Here is a 23,959-nt window from a genome sequence, read left to right as displayed (position 1 = left end):
ATTTTGCAGTACCCCAAGATTATGCTTTGGGGCCTCTGTGGTTTTTCTTGTATTTTTCTCTCTTGGGCACATTCTGTCAACCATTAAAAGCATCTTTTATCACTGCCTTGCAAATGATAGTCAGTTGTACACCTCATTTCACCCAAATGTAATGTCTATAAACTCCACATTTTGTTAAAGTGCTTATATTCTGTTAAACGGTGGATGGACCTCTTGGTTCTTTGGCAAAATCCTCTGTTTGTAACCTTGGCATTACCTTTCCCTTTTGGCATTTACCTCACTTTCTTAACTGGAAATAATTATTTATACTTTTGTTCTCTCACATTTCTATTATTGCAATGCACTATACACGTCTTAAAAAACCGTCCCTATAATGGCCGCATGTTGTTCAAAATGCTGATGCCAGGCTTCTAACAAAATTGTCCACATTTTCACATGTGAAACCAATCTTGATGCATCTAGACTGGCTTCTGGTTTATTTCAGTGTGCAATTTAATATTCTTTTACTGACTTGGGGAGCTGTTCACAGACAGGGATCAGGTTATTGCACAGGACTTCTGCACCTATATGTCCCTGGCAGGTATGAGGTCCCTGAGGTCCTGTGACTAGGGCCTGCTAATGGTGCCCCATAATAAGTTGAAAACAGAAGGAGATAGGGCCACCTTCTGTTAGGTGGCCCCCAGACTCTGACACTCGCTTCCTTTGGACTTCAAAGATGGGCCTCAGTGGTCTCTTTTCAAAAGCAAGTTAAAAACATATCTCTTTAAATCTGCTTTTTATTAATATCTCGTTATTTTATGCATTTTTAGTTTCTAGGCTGTTGTGTTATTTTTTTGTTAGGCACTTTGTTATTTTTATATCTAGAAAGGTGCTATATAAATACATTTTACTTATTTACTTTAATTTACTTACATACTTATCTATCCGCAGAGCTCCTTTCTGTTTTACTCATCACGTCATAACTAGCATAAGGATAGCATAACACTGAAGCCATGTGAGGTTATGACTTCTTCGTGCTGTTTGAAAACCAAGTTATAATAGCTACCTCTTTTTTAATGTCACTTGGATGTAGCTAACTGAACAACTTTATCTTTGCAGCCAGAAAACATCCAATAATGATACCATAGTGTAATTACTGTTGGCTGCAAGCTCTCATGTGTGTCACTCCCTGGATGCAGAATCATTAATGCCTGCATCCATATGCATCAAAAACTGGAACAAAAATAACTACAAAAACATTACAGATGTCGTGTTGCGACATTTTGGACTTTGTTGAGGTTTCATGTTTTGACTTTAGTTTGGTTTTGTAGTCATGGTTGTTTGTTTAATTCCTGCCTCCTAGTGTTTGTTGTTTTCTCTCCCCTTGCTCCTAGTTCCTTTAGTGGTTTCTTTTCTATTACTTATTATAGTTCCTTATATTCTTGTTCTTCTTCTGATTAGGCCAGCTTTAGTTATTGTTTACATCTTGTTTTGTATTTATTAAGTCCTCACATCTTCTGCCTCATTTCCCTGTTTGGTTCAGTCAGTGTTAGTTTAGTTTACTTTTGTACTTAGGGTTTCTTTAGTTAGATCTCACGTTATGGTGTTCTTTTGTTCCCTGTAGTTTCTCTGTTTACTTTAGCTAATCATTATTCTTGGTTCTTATGTTTCTCTGGTTATTTAGATTTGTTCTGGTTCCTTGATTCTTGTTGTTTTCGGTTCTTATTTGGACTATTGTTTTGTTGTCATGTTTCCCCTCTGGATTTATGTTATGGTTTAGCTCTCGTGTTTCGTTTTGTTTTATAGCTTTGTCACCTTAGCAACTATTCACATTCCCTCAGTTCTCTGCTACCTGGTCCACACCTGAATTCCATCTCCCCTCATTTCCTATCTCTCATTCTCATTGGTCCATACTCCACTTCCCTCCGTTCATAAGCTCTCTGTTTTTGTTTGTTCCTCGATGGTTCCTTCTGTTCAAATTCCCGTTCATATCTCCGTTCACAATCCCGTTCACTGATCTCGACTATGTTGTGAGTTTAACTATGATCCTGCAGAGTCAACTTTCGTGAGTCTTTGTATATTGATTTATTGTTTTGTACCTGCAGTGCTTTTGCTACGTTCTTGCTACGTTTGGGAAACTTTTGGATTATTCGTAAAACAAAGAATAAGACTCCTTTAAACTGGCTGCTGCCTGGCTCTTGTCTGCGCTTTGGTCAAACTAAACCTCAGAACACGACAACAAGAACACACGCAAACTCACAACATGTAAAAAAAACCAACTTTGTAGACATTATTTATTTATTTTTTATCACATTTTTGTTAGACAGTGAGATGGCAGAATACTGTAATTACACATATTTTCTGGATGAGGCGCTCGAGGCTAGATGTGTACTGCTGTACTGTTTCAGACTTTCCAATTCAGCATATTGTATCTACCACCACCAGCAAACATTTAAGTCTCCCAGTCTACTCACAATTAATGCCTGGTCACAGCCTGGTTTATTTATTTTCTCTGGGTGGTACCTTCTTGCAGTGATTTGTGTTTTTACACAGCCTCTGTGGGAGCTCTGGGAAGCTGTAAAAACACTGCTGTTGCATCATTGCAATGCCTCTTTTTAATAACACTCAATTTAAGCTTAAGTCTTTCTGGTACACTTTTGGTTTTTGTTCGTGATAAATTGAGAAATCACTTATTTATCAATTGATTGATTTTTTTTTTTTGGTACTTTGGAATTTAATTGATATATTTTTAATTTGAGTTTAGTGCCGATGTGTCCTTTTACAGTTTTCTCAGATCTTGTGTTTTAGGTGCTTTTTCAGAAAACAAACAAATCCTGTCATAATGCAAAAAATCCAATTTAAATAAAGAAGATGTTTTTTTGTGAAATACATCAATGTATAAAATTTGTATTGTAACTTTTGATTTACAGTACATTGCTAAAGTATTTATAAATTTTTTTTCCCCCATTGTGACGTTACAACCTAAAACAATATAGCAAGTTTTAAACATCTCACAGAGCACTATTATCCTTTGTCCCCTAAAACCCTTGCAACTGTAACTGCAGCAAAAGGTGGTTCACCAAGCCAAGTATTGACTTATGGGGTTTAATATAAATGCACACCATACTTTATACAGGTTTGTCTTTCTTAACAAAACTTAGAAAATCATGTAATATTTCCGTTCCATTTCACAATAATGCACAACTCTGTGTTGTTCTATCACATAAATCACAATAAAATGCATTTAGTTTATGGCTGTTTTGAGAAAGTAGGGAAATATTCAAGGAGTTTAAAAGCTACAGTGCTTTTACAAAGTACTGTAGCCTTTCGTTTGATAACATACCCCATACAGTGAATAGAAATTGCTTTAAAATAGCTTGTAGTAGTTTGAACATGGTCTTTGTCAGTATGAAGAAATAAATACAGGCAAAAAGCAGCTGTATATTGATGTGAACCCATCCAGTTCAGAGTTTATGTAGACATAAAAATGCACATCGCTTGCTTTAACTTTCCTCCTGTTCTCTGGATCCATTCCCTCCTCATTTCATTGTATCCCCAGAACCAGTCTGGTCCTGCTCATTAGAGTCTAATTCTCTTCACGTGTGGACAGGCAGAACAGTAGTTTGTTTGTGTTACAGAATAATCCTTAATCAATCCAAACCAAACTATGGTGTTTCATTATCCCATGGAGCATGCCAGCTTGGCACAGACTGAAACCTGTCTGTCTGCTTTAAACAGGATCCTACAAAAAGGGCACAGACAAAGCTTAAAACAGACCACTAAAATGTGTGTATATACTCACAAGGACAAATGTTCACATGAACACAGAGATGAAGCTGACTGAATGGACTGATTTTCGAAAGAATGCAGAGCAGAACATCTGTTCATAATGTCAAGGCAGATAAAAGTTTTTTAAAAGGAATAAACAGCTTCAGTCAAACAAAAAGCACATAGGAACCTCATGCATTATTTCAACATAATTGTTGGATATTTGGCCAGCGATTAATAATAGGCAGAATGTTGGATGATGCAAAGCGTCATATTTTTTTCATTAGGCAGAGTATGAGCTGCAACATGGGCCCTGAAGATATTAGATACATTAAAAGGGGGTCAGTGGGGGCCCTACAGTAGGCACCACATATTCAGGACTTCCCAGCTGCATTTCCTCATTATCGGATCTCTCCTTTCCAGATCTTTCATCGCTTCTCGGTACTGAATCCAAAGAGGTAACGCCTGCACAGCAAAAAGTAAGTCCCTCCTGATGTGTTCACACTTAAAAGTTAAGACATTTCTGTCTTTTTCTTCCTCACGTCTCTTGTTGTCATTCATTTATATGGAGTTCTGATTCAACTTCACACACACACATATGCTGTTGAAGAGCTTGAGTGACGCGCTTCAAAGCTCCAACTTCCTACGCCCACTGAGGGGAGCTGTCCATTTCAGTGACAGGCTTTACTTTTTAAAAATATTGTTTCATATCAGGCCACAGAGGTTAGAAAGAGACAGATGCTGTCAGTGGGTGATGGATGAGCTTCTTTTAAAAGGCCACCAGGGAAATAATAGGAGGCCCAGTGAGTCATGAAAGCGCAAAGCTAAGCTAGGACAGTCTTCACTCTCCATCCCCCTCCCTGCCCACATCTCTGTGACTGTCAGCTTGATAAATGTCACCAATTAGAAAGTATGATAATGTAAAGGTAGTTTGCTCTATTGTAGTGTGAAACTGTTAGAGTGGTTGGGATTGTCAGAGAAGGCAGCATCAGGAGAAGGAAATGTTTAACAATGAAAGATGCTTTGAACTACTGCAGTTTGTTACAGGAATTTCATTTTTCTGGTATTACATTGTGATTATATTCAGCATTTGTATTCTTTTTATAAAAGTATTCAAAAACCCAATTGAATATAATTGCCAATAAACTGAGAGTGTTCGTTATGGAAAATTTCTGTTTAAAAAACAAAGTTTTCTTTAGGTTAAGAAACCCCCCTGCAATCTGACCTAAAATATCATAAAACTAAAGTATCAAAGTACTCTTACATAACCTGCCTTCTAAGCTCTTTGATTTCGAATGATTTCTTGGGGGGTAGTGCATATATTGGGCTAGCCTCTTCTACACTCTTTTGGACTGCATACTCAGCAAGTTAAGCATGAATGTGTCCTAAGCATTGTATTTCTTTTAACTGAATGGCCTTTTCGTACACACACATGATACATTTCTCCACTCTGCTCTTTATAGAGTAATGCTTGGAGCATTGCAAGTGAATATTTGCTGGTTATTCGTCAGACTGTTTGCTCGGGTAGTCATTGTAGGCCTGTAGTCCACCAAGTGTAGTTTAAGCAGCATTTCCTTAAAGTGACAGGTGACACTTCTTTATTTTTTTGAGTTGTTCAAAGTGGAGCCTCAAGCCATTGCTCCTGCCATAAGTGGGTCGATATAAACACAACAGGTTCTGTGCTTAGTAGAGCGAGACCGAGTGGAGTGCATCACACCGCCTAAAAAGAACCAGTGAAAAGGGGGCATTTGATACCCGAAACCACAGCTACCATAGCTACTCAGCAATTTTTCCTAAAACAAATGATCTCTTCTATATGTTGAGGTGCAGACAAACAATCAGTGATGAACAGCTGGGTGCATTAATACACTGGGATCAACTTTGTTGTTATTTGTCTTTCAGATAACTTCTCACAATGTGGGCTTTGTTTTTGGCTTTATTTTCTAAAGTGTTTGATGCAAACATTAGGAGCTCTGAATGTTATTGTGTTGGCTACAGGTAGAGGAGCACTTGATCCCCAATCAGAATTTTTAGGCTCTATTTTGAAAAAAATATGAAAGAATGGCAATAATAACTCACGTTTCTGCACTGCATGAATTTCCAACTTTCAACAGACATTCACTGATTTGAACATTAATTGTGGATGCGATATATGCATAGCTGACAGAATTTTTACTTCCATTTTCTCTCAAATCTGGGCTGATCACTAAAAAAATTATACTTTTGACCCTAAAAGTATTATGTATTTTGCTTTCTCAATTGGGTTACTAAAATATCCAGGTAAATGCTGTGAAGCTCACAAAAACGATATTCATGAAAGTACCATGCTGTAAAAAATATTTTCACAGCATTTTGACCCCTGGTACAGCTCCCTGTCTTGCACATTTTTTTTTTTGGTTACCCTTAAAATGTTTCAGATCATCAAACAAAGTTTAAATACAAAAAGCAGTTTTTAAATTTTGATTTCATTTATTAAGACAAAAGAGGTGTTCAAAAAAACTGTCCCATAAGTGAAAAGTAATTGCATTTCTTGTAAAATCATAAATGATCTGTGATAACTTGTCATGCCCAACCATGCCTTGATAGGTGAGAGGCAAATACATTTATAAGAAGAAGCAGATACATTTAACCTTACAAACCTATTTCTAAGGCTTTGGGACTTCAGCGAACCATTATCTACACTGTCACAGTCTGGACTCAAATCTGATGGAGATGCTGTGTTGTCACATCAGATGGTGTATTCACATTAAAAACCCTCCAATGAGACTGAACTGAAACAACTGTGCAACGAAGAGTGGGACAAAAATCCTCCTCTAAAGAAATGTAAAATATTGTATGCCTGTAATTGCAAATACTTGATGGAGTTGTTACAGCCAAGGGTGACACAACCAGTTATTAGGTTTAGGGGGCAATAACTTTTTCACATAGGTCAAGGTTGGTTTGAATATCTTTTTCCCCTTTATAAATAAAAGTATCATTTGATAATTGAATTTTGGAATTACTCAGACTGTCTGCTATTATAATGCGTTGAGTGATCTGAAACATTTAAGTCTGAAACAAAAGAAAAAGATAGGAGTCAGTAAGGGAGCACATACTTTTTCACAGCGCTGTAGGTTTGTTTCACATGAGGAAACAGATTCTGAGTGAGTACCCATGTCACTATTACCGACCCAAAGGCCAATCAATTATCCTTTCATTTGATTGTCTAAATACATAAAAGTTTCACATTGATTTCTTGCCTTTTCAACTTCATCAAATCTAGATGTTATGATAGATACATACAGGAAAATATAAGTATTCTTCACAGCAGCACTATTTATTTCTGTGAAAGAGGCAGGCCTGAGGCCATGGAGACTAATAGGCTGCATTTACTTGTCTCCAATTTATTATGTAATTAAAACAGTTTGACTTAATGTTTCGTCTGACGCCAGACTTGGGACCAGTAATGAAGAATGAGTCAGAAAAAATTGAAAGACAAAGATGGACGGACACAGAGATTGAAGACTTCTTAGTCAAAACAAACTGTTCAGACAGGCAAACCTTAGACAAATGATCTAGTTTGGCTTTATAGCTACATATAGCTCTGAGTTTATGGCTGCTGTTGTTATGATTTATTTTTGCAAATAAAAAGCATAGGGCTTAGATGTGTGCATGAGTCCTGTTGGGGTTGATAGTTACCAAAGGCAATAAATCTTAGACCAACCATACATCCCTGATTTTTTTGCTTTTGTTTTAATACCCGAAGTTAAATGTCAGGCCGCAGTTTGCATAACTTAATATAAAATGTTTCATCAATTCTGCAGACGGCTAAAGAGCAGTAAGCACAAACTGTCCTGGTTTTTGAATGAACACTTTTCAAGAAGTAAACCAAATGTTGGAGTCCAGGAAAGTATGCTATTAAAACAGTGACATCAGTGTGGTAAAATCATAACACACTGGTTTTGAAAGCGTTTCGCTTAACCTGTGAGAGTTTTCCTTGAGGGTGTTAAGCAGAGAGAAACAGCAGAGCTCTGGTGTCCACTCAGTCATGGAGAACAGCAACAGTGAGGTTCAACAGCTCTAACTGCTTATTTTCATTTTTTTAAAGGGCTCACAGTGGAACCTTCATAGAAACTCTCAATAATGCTATAGAAAGCTTATGGTTCCAGTAAAGTTAAGAAAATGTCATGATATGCAGATCCTTGTCTGTAAAAATAATCAGTGTTTGTGTGTGTGGTGGGGTGGGGGTATGATTTAGCTCGTGTTGCCTTGCCAAGGATGTGTCTTGGACTGTGTTAAGGGTTGGGACTGTGTCTGTTTGTGGGTGCCGGATTGTTTTTTAACATCTTTGATATAAATGCTGAGGAGATTTGATTTAGTGTACCCATAAGTCAAACTTTTCTCACTTGGCTGAGGACTTTTAACGCTCCAATGTAAAAACCTCCTTACCTCAGGCCCAGAGCAACATTGTAAATCCATTAGGACATAAATTACCATAAGAATGGTTCAATTTTGTACTGTGGGTTCTTATGGGCTAATCAGCAGAAAGGATAACAGTGTTTATAAGTTCCCCGGTAGCAGGAGAGAATATTCATATGTGTGTCATGGGGTAAAGGAAGGGAAGGGAAACAGAGGAAAGCTGTAGCGTCCTGTCCCTTGCCAGCCGCCTCGACCACTGGCATGTCTGTCTATGTTGTTCTACCCAGAGCAGCCATGTTAGTTTGTTCATCTCTCAAAATGTACAATCTTCTCTGACTCTCTGCAAGGTCTGTATGGGAACATGGGGGTGCCTCATGTGGGGAGGTGAATGATTCAAGTGGCTGTCGGTATTCTTTTTCCATCAAAATCTTCTTACCCACAACTGATTGCTACCACATTGATGATGGTTAGTCAGAGGGGGAAGTGCTGTTTATTTCAGAGCTGCTATGCCAGACCGGCTTTATTCCTTGTGGCACGAAGAGTCTGGTATCAACCACTGGCCTGTTGCCACCCCAGCATCACTGTCACATCCCACATCCCCGCTTTGGTCCCTGATCCACATCTCTACTAAAGGAGGCTTTAGTAGTTTTATTGATCCGCTGTTTTGTTTTCAATAGTCAACAAAGACATTAGTTGAGAGTTAAGGAATTCAACTGAGAGCGTTTTGGATAATTTTACAAAGAATCGTTTGTTTTATGTATGACTTTTCCAAATTAGTTTTATTTTTTCCAACCCCAAATCCCTGCAGTTTCCCGCAGTCTGTCTCCCCGCTCTCCCTCCTCTCATCTCTGTGTAGAATATGAGCTGTTTGCTATCAACCTCCAACATTATGTTTGACTCATTTTCCAGACTTTTCAGCTCTCTGGTTCTGGGTTTTATAAGAACAACAACTTTATACTCGTGTCTCATGCAATTTAATCCAGAAATTAGAAACTGTAAAATTTGAGTGTGCAACGCCAGCTTCACGATGGAACTAATTTTGTAAGGGTGTATTAAACCAAACCTTTTGGCCTCTTTTTCATTTCTGTCTGGCACACCTTTGTACCCCTTGTTTAGCTTGTTTTGTCTACAGAAACCATTACTCCTATTCAGCAACATTCACATTACAGCATCACTACATAATAAACATAGGAAAAATTCAATAACTGGTCCAAGCGATCAAAATCTGCATTTGTTTTTATATTCCTAGAGCAACCCATCCTCCTGAGTACATGCAAATCCAGTGAATACTGTCTGTCCCCAACCTTTTACACAAAAATTAATCAATCAATCACATGGTAGCAACTCAATGCATTTAGGTATCCAGACATGATGAAGAAGTCTTGATATTTTCTTTCTTTCTTTAATTAATTAATTAATCAATTAATTAATTGTTTGTTTGTTTATTTATTTTATTTTATTTTTATACATTTAGTACCATTTGAACATTGCCTAACAGGGCACCCTATCAAGTATTTTTGTTCATCCTTTTATAACTACAGTGTGCCCATATTTTCATGGCTACTTTCAGGAGAATAACACACCATGCTTCAATGCTCAAAAAATCTCAAACAGGTGTCTTGCACATGACAAAGGGTTAATTGTACTCAAATGACATCCACAGTCACCAGATCGGAGGCGACTGTGGCTCAGTAGGAAGAGTAGTCGTCTTGCAATCAGAAGGTTGATTGGTTTGATTCCAGCTTCCTCCTGCCATATGTCGATGTGCCCCTGGGCAAGGCACTTAACCTCAAGTTGCCTACCGATTTGTGTATCATTGTATGAATGTGTGAGCGTTAGTGAGTGCGATTGGGTGAATGTGGCTCTAGTGTAAAGCGCTATGAGTGGTCTGTATGACTGGAAAAGCGCTATATAAGTTCAGTCCATTTACCATCTCGATCCAATAAAGCACATTTGGTTGATTTACATCACCCACAGATCTGGAGCAACTGCATGAACATGTCAACATGGACCAAAATCTGTGGGAAATGTTTCTGACACGTGGTTGAATCTATGTTTTGATGGGAAAAAAACGGACCTGGTAAAGACAAGTACCTAATAAAGTGATTGTTGAGCGTATTTAAAAATAATCCAAACTTCCACGAATCTTTTAAGAAGTGGGAGGCCTGCCACCTGGAGGTGTGGCGCTTGTGTTCAGATGTATATAATTCTTCTATGTGACATTTATGGGAAGGTTTACTACAGCAACAATCAAAGAGCATTTTTAACACCCATTTACTTCCATAAAAGTTCTTGGGTCTGCTTCTTTCCTTCCCAGTTTATCTAATTACTATGAAAAACAAAGAACTGCCAAGCATTAAATCCACAAAGACAGAATAATTGCTGAATTAAATCAATTTTGTGCAGTATTGTTGCATAGTTATTGGTAGAGATAGCATATCTGCTAAAAAGTATGTAAGAGTAGTAAATTATGTAAAAGCTGCTTAACCACTAAGAAGAAAAAATATGGGCAAACTTACAGGGGCCACAGCCGGAGAACAAGATGGTGGATGTTGGCCTGAGAGTGTTTCACTTTTGCTCAACCTACACTTACACCTCGCTTTAGACATAGATCACTTACATTAAAAACAATAGCGGTGAGATCAGTGACTGTATTATATACAGAGATGTTTGCCAGAAGCTGATGCAATACAAACTGCTTGTTTGAAGTGCAGAATTTCAACTACAATTGAACGAGCTGCCAGAAAATCTAGCAAACACTTTGATACGGCCCCAAAAGAACAGAGCTCATCCTACAATAAAATTAATTTGTGGTTGTAAATGCAAAGCGACTTCTTAATGTTTCTGGGACATCTTCCAGCTTGCATTGAGGCTCTTTGGGCACCATTGTGGAGATTCCACACCATAGTAGACACTGCTGAATTTGTTCTGTTTCACCAGAGACCTGAGTAATATACAAGATGTATCTTTGCTCTGACTTTATACTCAAAGGTAATTAGACCTGAAGAGCATGGGTTCTTCTGGGAGTTTTACGGAAGGAAATGATCATCAAGACTGTCCAGTACTGGCAGCAGAACGGCTGCTTCAATACATGGACAGTTCCAGTGGATGTATCAAAATGGATCGCTTTAAGGAGGTATTTCCTTAAGACCGACAGAATGTTTAGAATGAGTGATGAGGTGGCTTTAAAAGGCCCAAAAGACTTCTGGTTTCTGCTGTATTGTAATAATATTAAAGTGTGTAGTTATCTTGCTTTCTTTCCATGTACTCCACAAGCTCTTTTGGCTTCTGTTTTCAAACCACACAGAACATCCTTCATTTCGGAGAAGAGATCTCTTCCCATATTAATAATTTTTAAACCCATTCCAGTGCTTTCCTGTTATATCTCACTGGTACAAGAAAGAGTTGAAATGACCAATTATTTTCACTGCCATACAAAGAAATTGTAGACATTATTCTGAAAGCTGGAGAAGGAAAAACAGCAAGATCCCTTCCATTACATCATTTTCAAGTTCTACTAATACGAATTCAATAAATTTTAATAGACATTTCTTTCCATATTCAGATATCGAATATCTCATGTTGCTACTTTTGACATGGTCAATCGTGACATTTATTTCAGAAAATAATTGAGAAATACATTTAATTATACATAATATTTTACCATTTTTGATTTTTTTTATCTCCTTAATTCATTAAAACATTTTATTAACATGAAAAATAAATTGATAAACAGTGGTTTAATTGCATGAGTAGGTAATTGTTTTCTTACATGTGCAAAATAGTTGGAGGAAGTGACAAAATAGGAGTGTTTAGTAATAAATTGGATCTAGGCATTGGCGGTTTAAACTGAAGCCTCTGTAGCTCAAGTTGGTTTGTGTTTTTCTTTGTTTTTCATTTAAGGGTATGTTCAAACACAAAGTCTGTTGTACTGTGGAAACAATAACACGGTGACCATTGCAGCAAGGATTTCTTCAGTGAAAACACTTTTTTAAAATAATATTTTCTCATGACGGTTTGGATGCTGTGCTGCTGAAAAGATCTGCTGCTACTCACTTTTCAACATCTGTTATAATGTGTAACTATGTAAACTGAAAACTTGTTTACACATGGGAGCATCTAACTAAGCTTTCGAAGCCCAAATAATGCCTGGAATAAAACCCCAAATTCACATGTCATATATGTATCCCAGAAGAAACATTAACCACAGGAGGAAAACGAAAAGTTAAAATGTGTTTTCCTCAATTGTCATGAGTAATATCTGAATATTGGCAAAAATAAAAAATTAAAGTGCTCTGAAGAACACAATAAGAACACTGGGAGTACAGAATTACATTTGTCTCCCTCTAAGACGGATGTGGAAACGAAGTATTTCAGATATTTAAACTAAATCTGGATTTCACACTACATGGATTTCACAATACATGGTAAAAGACTACAGACAAGGACGGAAGGAGAGGGCTTGCAGGCTTGTTTTGTTGTTAAATTTTGTATTGTAGATCTGTGTGCTATACATTTTTGTCCATCTCATGAACCAAGGCAGTTCATAACAGTTCAAGACAAGAACTCACAAGAGATCACTTTATGATAAATGCTGACAGCAAAATGTAAATTCATGTTTTTTTCAGGCTTAGCCACACACCTAATCCATCTGTCCAGACAACATAAACGTTTAAGAATTTTGAATTTTTTGTTTATGTCTTTAATATCTTATAGAATGGAGTTTTCATTTCAGTAATTAGTAAAGTATAATTAATTTTTTCCCCCTTTTTACTCTAATTCTCCTATTTAGTTCTGTTTTACCTGCCATCCAGCTTTTATTTCATGCTCTGGTTGAACATGATTTCACAATGTCAGGCGTCACTGGTTATTTTGATCTTGAAAGGTTTTTTATTTCCCAGCAAATTGTTCTGGTTGTTTAAGCCAGAAACTGAATGAATAGTCATTAATGCTTCTTTTGTTTGAAGCTATTGGGCTTGACTGATTATGGAAGGTTGACTCACAGATGTGTGCATTAAGAGAAAAAAAAGCCCTCCGGAGGTCATGAATAGAGAATGACTGAATGTACAGTGCTCGTGTTGTGCTAAAATGTGTCGTTGTGCCTTTGAGGGTCTGCATGTGGTTCAGGATGTTAGTGTACATGGCTGTTTCCGCATCTTGTCTCCAGGCAGCCCAAGCCACGACATGATTGATGACTCCTGTATTGTAGCGAAAGTCTCTTAAATTAAAGCAAAATGATGATCAAAATGTATGACTTCATCAGACCTGCTCAGTTCAGTGTAGGATTAATGAAATGTGGCAAACTCTTCTCCATCAACTCAGACCATGCATTTTATTCACTCGATTGTGTCCTTGCATTTAGCTGCCATCATTGTGAGCGCTCACACACTGGATGATTTGCAGCAACGGAACTCATTTTTGTTTCATAACGAGAGTGTGGTTGTTGGCAAGAAACATGAAATATGTTTTAAGGCATCAACTTAGAGTCACATCTGAAGACGTTTGAGTCATAGTCTGCTCCAAAGTTCAGGTAGGAGCATGAAAACAGCTGAATGGAAGCAAAGTCATACTTTGTATAAGAGTATGCAGGCTGATTTTTTTTTATATGTGTTGTAAATATGAATCTGAGAATATTATTTAATATTTAATATTAATATTTTAATATTAATATTTTAATATTTTATCAAATAATATTTCGGTCTGTTAAGGATTGTCCTGTGAATACCAGCCCCATGAAGGCGATGGTATTAGGACAGAATAGAAAGGTGTGAGACGAGCTCTGGCATTATTGAACAGCATAAACTCTGCACATATATGGAATGAATTCACACAATTTCTTAAAATACAAGAATTTATTAACAAAAATAAGTGAACTCAAAATCAAACATATTTCAATCAACAAACTCTTTACTATGCTAAAACAATCCAACTAAACTACCAAGCAGAATTAAAGAATAATCAAGACTAATGGGCTATGTACAATATAAACAAGTTGATTAAAGATTATTGGAAATCATGACCAAAAAGAGTGATGCAACATTACCATGCAATGTTTATGTTTGAGAACCAAGGATTATCTTGAAGAATCTGGAAATGAAGTTAAGTTAGTCTTGGAACTAACTTAGAAAATAATCAGCAAACGTTTAGACAACCGTTCACAATGCAAGATCAGGTAAAATATTATTTTAATGAAATAATGTTTTAAATAATGATCTGCCGAATAAAACCAACCTCCTGGATGACTAATTCTCAATGGTGTCTAATTAACTGCCTTTATTTATTGAAATAATATTTGAAGAAATATTATTGAGTATTTTGGAAAAGAGCCAAATCTTTCTGGAGAAATGGGGCTTAATGGTGTTTACTTAGTTATCAACTCTAGTAAATGAAGTTCAGGGACTATTATTCACTAGCTTGAAAACCAACAACCTTTCTGTTGACTAGCCTTAATGCTAGCACACACGTGTTCTTACCGTTAGCAGTTAAGCTAGCAAGAAGCAGATAGCTTGGCACCAGAATCAACACATACCTTTAAAATACCAGGGTTAATAAAAGGGTTAAAATGCATAAGCGCGGACGGCGCGTTATGAGCAATCTTCTGTTTAAAATCACCCTTTAAATAAAGCTTATCTTAACTTTACAACATACAAAGAACACAGAACTGGCGCGTGCCGTAGCTAGCCTACTAGCGCTAAAGATAGCCAGGTTCCACAAAACAAAACTTCATAACATGAAAACGTTTAGATCATTTCATCCTAAACCTATCTGTTAATCTGCCCAAACCTAACCTCTGACCACGTTGAGGGAATGTTGTCCAAGGGCGAAGTTTGAAGAAGGTATCCGGTCAACAAGCGGTTGGCTCGGTAGCTAACCTCTGCATTCGCTCTGTGAACAAAAGAGTTAGCTCCGGAGAGCTGGCGGCTCGGCCTGTCCGCTGCCCAGCTGTTCGTTACCGTAACACGGTTGTGCATGCCGTAGTAACTTCCTTCAGACTGGGCTTGTAGAAACAGCTTCTCCACCGGGGTCTCTCCTCGACACAGGTTTGCTACTGTGGGGCCTCGAAGAGAAAATGTAAGCAACTGTTACACCTTAATTTCCCCGTTCATGAATGAAAATACCGGATACAGAGACAGTATTTCATTCTACTTAACTTTGCATATGATCGGTGATCGTATGGCTTTGGATCCAGTTGAATGTATGTATTTTTGCCAGCAAAAGACATCAGCGCGCTTTCCTCTCCTATCCGGTCTCTCTGCAAGGCGGAAGAGAGCGATATGTGGGAAGTGTGGGGGTCTTATACGGGCAGTGGCATCACTGGGACGTCCTCTGCTACCCCCCTTCGGAGTTGTGCTTTTATTTGGGTAATGGCGCCACAGGAAGTCTGCATTTATCCCCTTTTCTGGCTGTGCTGGAAGAAGGTTAATGCACTTTATTTTGAAAAGTTCCAGGAATATCCGTACCAGAGTTTAGTTGAAATCCATGGCTGTGGTCCCAACATATGTAAATTTAATTCCTACTATTTAATGACAGTTTCCATTTTATGAGTCTTGTTTGTTATCAAAGGGTGTTTTTATTTGTGCATTTCTTGCAGAAAAAACGAACGTGTGATTTGTCAGTACTGGATATCTCGGGTCAGGTTCAGCAACCTGCAGCCATGGAGCTCCATGTGGCTCTTCAGACCCTTACCAATAGCTTTTATTAACTTTATCCAAAATACCTGTGCAAAATACAGATGATGTAAAAAAGTTGCTTTCTTCTCCCCTAAAATATCTTCTGAATGACACTAATGGAGTTTAAATGAAAATTCAACATGGAAGACTCACCACCCCCGCCACGTCCAATCACTCCTCACTGGCTGCTCCAATCAACAGCAGGTCCGCACTCCTCCTCAGCCAATCATCTCCCAGGGCATCACTTTTAAAGACCCTCTGCATGGAAAACACCGCTCTTCTGCTGTGCTTCGACCCTCCTCCACCCCTTCTCCACCATGGGCTCCCAACTCCTTCCATACCAAGGCCTACACCACCACCAGGATCGGATCCCAGGTGGGAAGACATACCTAAACATAATCCTAAGATGTTTATTCAAACCTACTTCATCTTCAGCGTTTACGTCTCCCTCGGGGGTCCGAGCGCCAAAGAAATAATCTTTCATTGATAAATTCTTTAACCGTCTTCTTGTTGTTTATCCTTTATGTGAGTCTTTCCAGGTTGAAATCATACAAACGATAATTTTCTTTTACTAAGTCTTGTTCTGTCATTTGGCAGCATGCTATTTTTTTTCTGGAAAATGTATTTATTCTTTTTTTCCATTTTGTTGAAAACTAGAATTAGAAAAATGCTTGTTTGATTTAACCAGAACCATTATTATTTTTTTTTTATTTAATAAAATTTTTTCAAGAGTTATATAGGTTTTGCAGCTCCAGATGGCTTTTCATTAGAAGTAGAAGGAAAATGAGTGTTTGGTTGTCCTAATGAAAAAAGTAATTGAAAAAATTTTATGTTTTTATGAAAATGAAAATGGGGAACAGTCACTTCATACAATATGGCCTTTCTTTCTCATTTCCATTAAATAAATAAATTTCTGCCAATTATCTCCATTCTAGTCATGGGGTCAGTTGAGCAGAGATTGTTGTTTTAGCTTCTTTATGGGTGATGGGGGCAACCTGACCAGATATCCAAACCACTCTGATTGGGTTCTTTTAACATGGTGATGCAATGAGTCTACTCTAAGTCTTCTCAAATGACTGAATCTCCCACACTGGACGAGCCCAGTCACCTTTCAGAGAAAAGCTAAGCATAATCTAAACTTTTTTCAATTATTTTGGCCAGTACCTACAGCTTATAACCATAGCCTGGGGTTTATTTAGATTTATTGCGTTGCTTTTCAGTTGAACTCTCTCTTCCCAACTGTAGACTGCTGTGGCTAGTGAGTTTGTTGAAGTGAACCAAGTGCAGAAATACACAGAGTTAAAGGAATATTAGCTAAGAGGTAAGATTAAATGACTAATAGTAAGGTGAGATGATTGAGAAAGTTTCGATGAAGACGTGCATTAGGAAATGTGTAGAAGGAGAACTAAGTTAAGATGGCTCAGAGGATTTCTGCATGAATGTCAAGTTAATTGTATTTTATATGTGACTTTGTTGTTGCTGGGAGAGGACAGTGAATCTGAGGGCTGCAGGGGTAAGTGGTTATCATATAAATAATGCCAAAAGAAAGAGACATGTTCCAGGTTACAGATTGCACAATGCTGCCGAGGGCGGACTGGCTGGTGAGTTAGGTTTAATGAGCAAGAAGAACTGGAGGTGGATTCTTGTGATTAGAGGGAGGTTTCCTAGAATGGCAGTAGAGGACCAACTCGAGGGGTCTTGATAATGCAAAGCTGACACCATTGCCTCCACATTAGTGTAAAGGCTGCTCTCCCATTCTTGTAAACATTATCTAAAAACACCTAACTTCTTTCCTTGAGACAGTAACTCAACTTTTTCCAACTAACGTCTTTGGCTTCAGACTATTAAATTGTAATTCTGATCCTCGCCATTTAATTAAATTTAATCCAATTCAATTTAAAAATACTTAATTCATCCCAAACAGAAATTAAATGTTGTTGTAGCTCATATTATACAGGTTCCATGAAAGAGCTATTGTAGATGCTGATGTGTGTGGGCAGGAAGGATCTCCTGTAGCGCTCTGTCTTACAGCACATCCGAAGAAGCCTCTGACTGAAGACACTCTGTTGTTGTACAACAGTCTCATGAAGAAGATGCTCACGGTTCTCCATAATGTTCCTCATTTTATGAAAAATCCCAGTGCTACCCCACTAGATGATGGCAGAAGAGATCACACTCTCCACAACAGACTTATAGAAGATATGCAGCATCTTGCTGAAAACACTGAAAGATCTAAGCTTCCTATGCTAATTTAAAAACAATGCCACTATCTTCTTGAGATCTCCTCCAGGAAAAAATTACAGGATCACATCTTCTGCAAAACGCCTTTAATGATTTGATGGCATAGATAGTCCCAGTTGGTGTGTAACAACCAAAGGAAACAATTTTGAGTACTAGACTAGACAGTAATAAAAACTTTGCTTTTACTCAGGTTGTAAGGATACCAGGTGGCCTGTTGCAAAGGCCCATAACACGCACTATTATAACAGCTTGTAAGTACTCCTGATCTTAGTCCTCACTTATAGGGCTTTAAGTGGTCAAGCACATATATCTCAGAACCTTTACATAGACCCTAGCTAGCGGGTCCCTATGGCCATGTGACCAAGGCCTGCTGGTTGTCCCAAGTATGATGCTGAAAATTAAAGGTGACAAGGCCTTTTAAGCAGTCCCCTTTAGTTTGAGGTCTTTGGACTCAGTTGAGCTTTTTAAAATGCAACTATAATCTCATCTTTTTAGAACTTTTTTTAATTAACAATTTTGATCTACTGATGTTTAATGTTTTTACTTTTCATCTGTACAACAATTTGTGATCTATGTCATGAAAAGTGCTATATAAATGAAGGTTTTTTTATTTTTACTTCTGTGGGACATGGCTGCAAGAATTTTCTATGTCTGCAAATGACAGACAGATTGCTTAAGAATGTATCCTCAGTTATTCTTGTGAGGGTTAGAGTGAGTAGCTCCTTGTTCCACAAGAAGAACAAAACTTACATCGCACATTGGCTTCCTTTCTTTTTCATATTTGGTTATCTATTCTGATGACATAGACTATATTCCTAATATGATAATTAAATCCATCCATTCATCTATTGTCTATACCCGTGTTTACTGTATATCCTTGTAGGGTCACGGGGGTACTGGTGCCTATCTCAGGCGATCATTGACCAAGAGACGGGGTAAATCCTGGACAGGTCACCAGTCCATCCCAGGAAGTCCACTATTCAATAAAACAAATAAAAACAAGACAAAGATGTTGTATGATTTGATGTTGTTCAGTAGCAAAAAAGTAAAAAGGAATGCATTTATAGTTGCCTCTGTAGATGTGAAGACTAATAGCTAATGCAAAAATGTGCAACAATATACCAGTAATATCTCAAGACATTATATTTTTGTTGTTAGTTTGCCAAAAGATATCTGGTTATTTTTTTCTTTAGTTGCTAATACTGCATTGAAGAAGTAAAATAAAATTTAGCACTTCAGTCTTCTAAAAAAAAAAAAGAGGAGAAGCAATGATTTGAAGTCCTGAGGTCTACAAATGATGACCAAATCTTTACTGGTCACCAACACCTTCAGCTTCCTGCCATAGCTTTTTTTGCTCAAATGTAATTTCCAAACCAGTAATGTGGCTATAATAGCATGTCACTGTCATTTCCTGATCATTTTACTGTGTATGGAATGTGAAGACCTCTTCCAAGAATCCCTCTAACTGTTCAGATGTAGAAATGTTTTTTCCACTTGGGAAAATATAATAACACAGTTATCTTCCCTTCACTTATGTATTTTGCTGACAACATTTGACAAATTTCAAAACACTTTATTTTCTTATCTTTTTTTAACTTTATTGTTACTTGAGTGTATGCTGCATTTAAGATTAGGATTTGAAGCTATATTAAGGTACGTCCTTAAGCATTTCTCAATACGTAGAGCATTGGCTGGCCAACCATCTCATCCTTATTGAAATGTAACCACTACTAGAATTAAAAGTATGCATGCATGTGTGCTCTTCCTGTTGTCATATAAAGGGGCATGGTTGTTATGTTTTGCCAGGATAAGCAAAATGAATTCAGTTAGGTGTGCTAACGCCACCCTCCGACCTGCTATAAACCTGCTGGGACAGGGGCTTGTGAAAAGCACAGGAAGCCGGTTGAACCCTAGAGGGTTTCATTGCATATTTAGATCTTCCTGAACGCCTGGGGTAAGCACAGAGCTTTGTTTGATCAGAAACTCACTGTCTCTGCTGGCTCATTCTCAAACAGCATATGCAGGCTTAAATATCCATATCCTCTTTTTGAATGACAGTGAGCTCATATATGAACTGAGGAAAAAAGTTGGAAGGAAATAACATTTTCAGTGGGGAAAATAATTATTTGATCCTGTGATGATTTTGTAAGTTTTCTTCTCTACAAACCAGATAACAATCTAACTTACAGCCTTCTCATTTTATTGAGGAGAGAAAGTAAAATAAAAAAAACCCATAAAACTCATAATTTAAAGTAAAACAAATGATTTGCATATTAATTATAAAATACACTCACCAGCCACTTTATTAGGTACACCTTGCTAGTACCGGGTTTTACACCCTTTTGCCTTGAGAACTGCCTTAATCCTTCGTGGCATAGATTCAACAAGGTACTGGAAACATTCCTCAGAGAGTTTGGTCCGTGTTGACATTATCGCATCAAACAGATGCTGCGGATTTGTCGGCTGCACATCCATGATGTGAATCTCCCGTTTCACCACATCCCAAAGGTGCTCTATTGGATTGAGATCTGGTGACTGTGGAGGCCATTTGAGTACAGTGAACTCAGTGTCATGTTCAAGAAACCAGTCTGAGATGATTTGTGCTTTATGAAATGGCTCATTATCCTGCTGGAAGTAACCATCAGAAGATGGGCACACTGTGGTCATAAAGGGATGGACATGGTCAGCAACAATACTCAGGTAGGCTGTGGCGTTGACACAATGCTCAATTCATACTAAGGGCTCCAAAGTGTGCCAAGAAAATATCCCCCACACCATTACACCACCACAACCAGCCTGAACCTTTGATACAAGGCAGGATATTATCCATGCTTTCATGTTGTTGATGCCAAAGTCTGACCATACCATCCGAATGTCGCAGCAGTACTCGAGACTCATCAGACCAGGCAACGTTTTTCCAATCTTCTATTGTCCAATTTTGGTGAGCCTGTGCGAATTGTAGCCTCAGTTTCCTGTTCTTAGCTGACAGGAGTGGCACCCGGTGTGGTCTTCTGTTGCTGGAGCCCATCCTCCTTAAGGTTTGATGTGTTGTCCATTCAGAGATGCTCTTCTGGATTCCTTGGTTGTAACAATTGGTTATTTGAGTTACTGTTGCCTTTCTATCAGCTTGAACCAGTCTGACAATTCTCCTCTGACCTCTGGCATCAACAAGGCATTTGTTCCCACAGACCTGCCGATCACTGGATATTTTCTCTTTTTTGTAAACCCTAGAGATGGTAGTGCATGAAAATCCCAGTAGATCAGCAGTTTCTGAAATACTCAGACCAGCCCATCTGGCACCAACAACCATGCCACCTTCAAAGTAACTTAAATCGCCTTTCTTCCCCATTCTGATGCTTGGTTTTAACTGCAGCAGATCGTCTTGACCATGTCTATATGCCTAAATGCAGAGAGTTTCTGCTTTGTGATTGGCTGATTAGAAATTTACGTTAACGAGCAGTTGGACAGGTGTACCTAATAAAGTGGTCATGAGTGTAGATCCCATAGAAAACATGACTACCATTTTAGGGAAAAGTCCTTTATCGGCAAGCACAGACGTGAAATCTTTTTAGTAGTTGGGTACCAGGTGTGCACACATTTCAAGACGGACTTTAATCTAACCGTATCTTCAGCAACGCTTTATATACTTTAGATTTCTTGGCTTTCCATTTGCAAAACCTAAGGCCTCAACTTTGGCAAATTGACCTCACGGTTGAGATAAAGAGGGTCAGACTAAAAGGGATTCATTGAGATTGTTAAATCACTCTTACTTTAACCCTTTTCATTAGGTCATTTTTCTGGGGGAGACACTAAGAGCCAAATCCCTAAACAACACAGCTCCCTATATAATAGAGGTTCTCAAAGCCTTTCGCCACATTAATTTGGCTATTCTTTGTTGTTTCCCTTTGGAGTTTTTCTGGGCATGCCCTACTTCAAGGAACCCTGTGATGTAGATTCAAAACCCACTGAGGAGACTATATATCCCATTTAGTATGGGAATTCCTTGGAATCATCAAAGTGAACTGTAGATTGTTTCTGGGGATCTTTGGGTTTGATCTCAGATATGTGTAAGTCAGCAGATTGATTGCATGTCCAGAGACAAACCCAGGCCTCTCCATGGCCTTAATGTGATACTTTCTAGACACTCATTTGTTATCTTGGTGGTGTGTTTTGGGTCATCGGCTTAAACACCCATTCCTCTGGCTGATAAAAACGGATTTTTAAAAAAGATTTTAAAAGACACAGCCCTATCTGCTGCCTTCTCAGTATGTTGAAGTCTGTCTGTACAGAATGTTCAGAGCCTTCAAACACACCAGGGTGAGTTAAAGCCAAAGATGAGGGCCTCGTCTGACCACGGCATGTCTCACAAACCCTCTTTGGATCATTAAGATGTTCACTTATTTAAATATGTGTTTTGCATCAATAGTGGCCTTTATTTTGCCATTTCCTGAAAGTAGGCAGACAGGAAATTGGGTAAAGAGAGGGAGAAGGCATACAGCCTTCTCCCTCCTTCTCCCTGGCTCAAACCAGGGGACATCCACGTCGTGGGCTGAAGCCTCTCCATTCATTTGCCGTGTGCCAGACAAGGCACCACGTGCCCTGAGCAGCAGAGGGCTACAAGATTTTAGGCCATGCTCCAAAGTGTTTTACCAATGGTGTTCTTGTTGACTGTGGTCCCAGCTGCTTTCAGATCATTACCAACTACGAGGCAAGATGTTGCATGAAGTTCTAAATTAATGACAATTAATGTTCCTTTGAGATTTATTTTATTCCCCAGCAGTCAAAGCGTAAGAGACGTCACCGTCTCTCCAGTCTTGTTACTGATGGGCTTACTGTTATGATTCTGGCACGTCTGCTCTCCCCTGTCTCCCGGGCTGCAATCAGCAGATTAGATGCACCTGGTGGCTGCTGCAGTGTAGTGCAATCTGTGGCATGCCAAGCACCTGTGTCTTCCCTGATATATACTGACTCTGACAAGCAGACAGTGCCAGATTTTTGAAAGCCATTCGTGTGAGTAGATATCCAGCATTCCTTCCTGTCTGATCATTGTTCTTGACCTTGCCTTGCCTTTTGGATTTATGCCTCTGCCTGCTCCCTGTCGGACTATTTGGATTTTGGTTGTTGACCTTGTTTCCTGCATCTGGTTTATGCCTCTGCCTGCCCCTTGCCCGACGCCTCTTGTTCCGATCGTTGACCCTGTTTCTGTCCTTGGATTATTGAGCCAGCCTAGCCCTTGGATTATTCAGCCTGGAGTCATTTCTTACCTGTGCTGTGGAGATCACCGCCTGCCGCCCACTGAGGTTTCCCCTCTGGGTTTCAAGTTCCACTCAAGACAAAAGCTGGTTAGTGGCTTTTCTGATCCCTGCAAAATCTGGAGAGACTACAAGTCACTAATCCCTCTTTCTGCCTCAGTGATTCCTGGAAGCTGTGAGGAGTGTTACCTGTGTGACGTTTTCTTGTGGCTGAATAAACCTTTTAAACTTTCAGTACTGTGTCTGGCTGAATCTTGGGTCTGCCTTTTTCTGATTCATAGCACTTACTCTTGCCCATGGTGGTGGAGAGTATGAAATAGGACTGGTGAGCTTACACATAGTAGTTGAGGTCTTATTTAAGGTGATTATTTCTCAGATTTTGATTGACAATATTTGTTTCTACATTGAAATAAAAAAACTGCAAAAAGTACTGATGTTACTTGTTTTTTTAAATGAGAAAACAGACAAAATCTGTTCAAATATGTTTTTCCACAACTGAATATAGTTATGTATAGTGCATCTGTGGTTTTGAACTGTCTTAGAGTAATACATGTATGCTTGTGAATCAATAGTTTCCAATCTGTCCAATCCAGTCTGTCCCATGATTATCAAGAACGTATGTTGATTCTGGCCAAAGTGCTTCTCAAAGAG

General features: G+C 38.5%; 1 long non-coding RNA gene across 1 annotated transcript in view; it reads left to right on the top strand.

Moving 5' to 3' along the window:
- Positions 1–23,959, top strand: part of LOC124858682 — a 151,218-nt gene that overhangs the window by 123,098 nt on the left and 4,161 nt on the right. The window contains exon 3 of the long non-coding RNA XR_007035902.1: positions 4,171–4,226. This is a non-coding gene — a long non-coding RNA (uncharacterized LOC124858682). The remainder of the gene's footprint in view (positions 1–4,170; positions 4,227–23,959) is intronic.

Source organism: Girardinichthys multiradiatus, chromosome 2, assembly GCF_021462225.1.
Source record: "Girardinichthys multiradiatus isolate DD_20200921_A chromosome 2, DD_fGirMul_XY1, whole genome shotgun sequence".
In the NCBI taxonomy this organism is placed as follows: domain Eukaryota; kingdom Metazoa; phylum Chordata; class Actinopteri; order Cyprinodontiformes; family Goodeidae; genus Girardinichthys; species Girardinichthys multiradiatus.
This window is presented reverse-complemented; position numbering and strand designations above follow the sequence as displayed.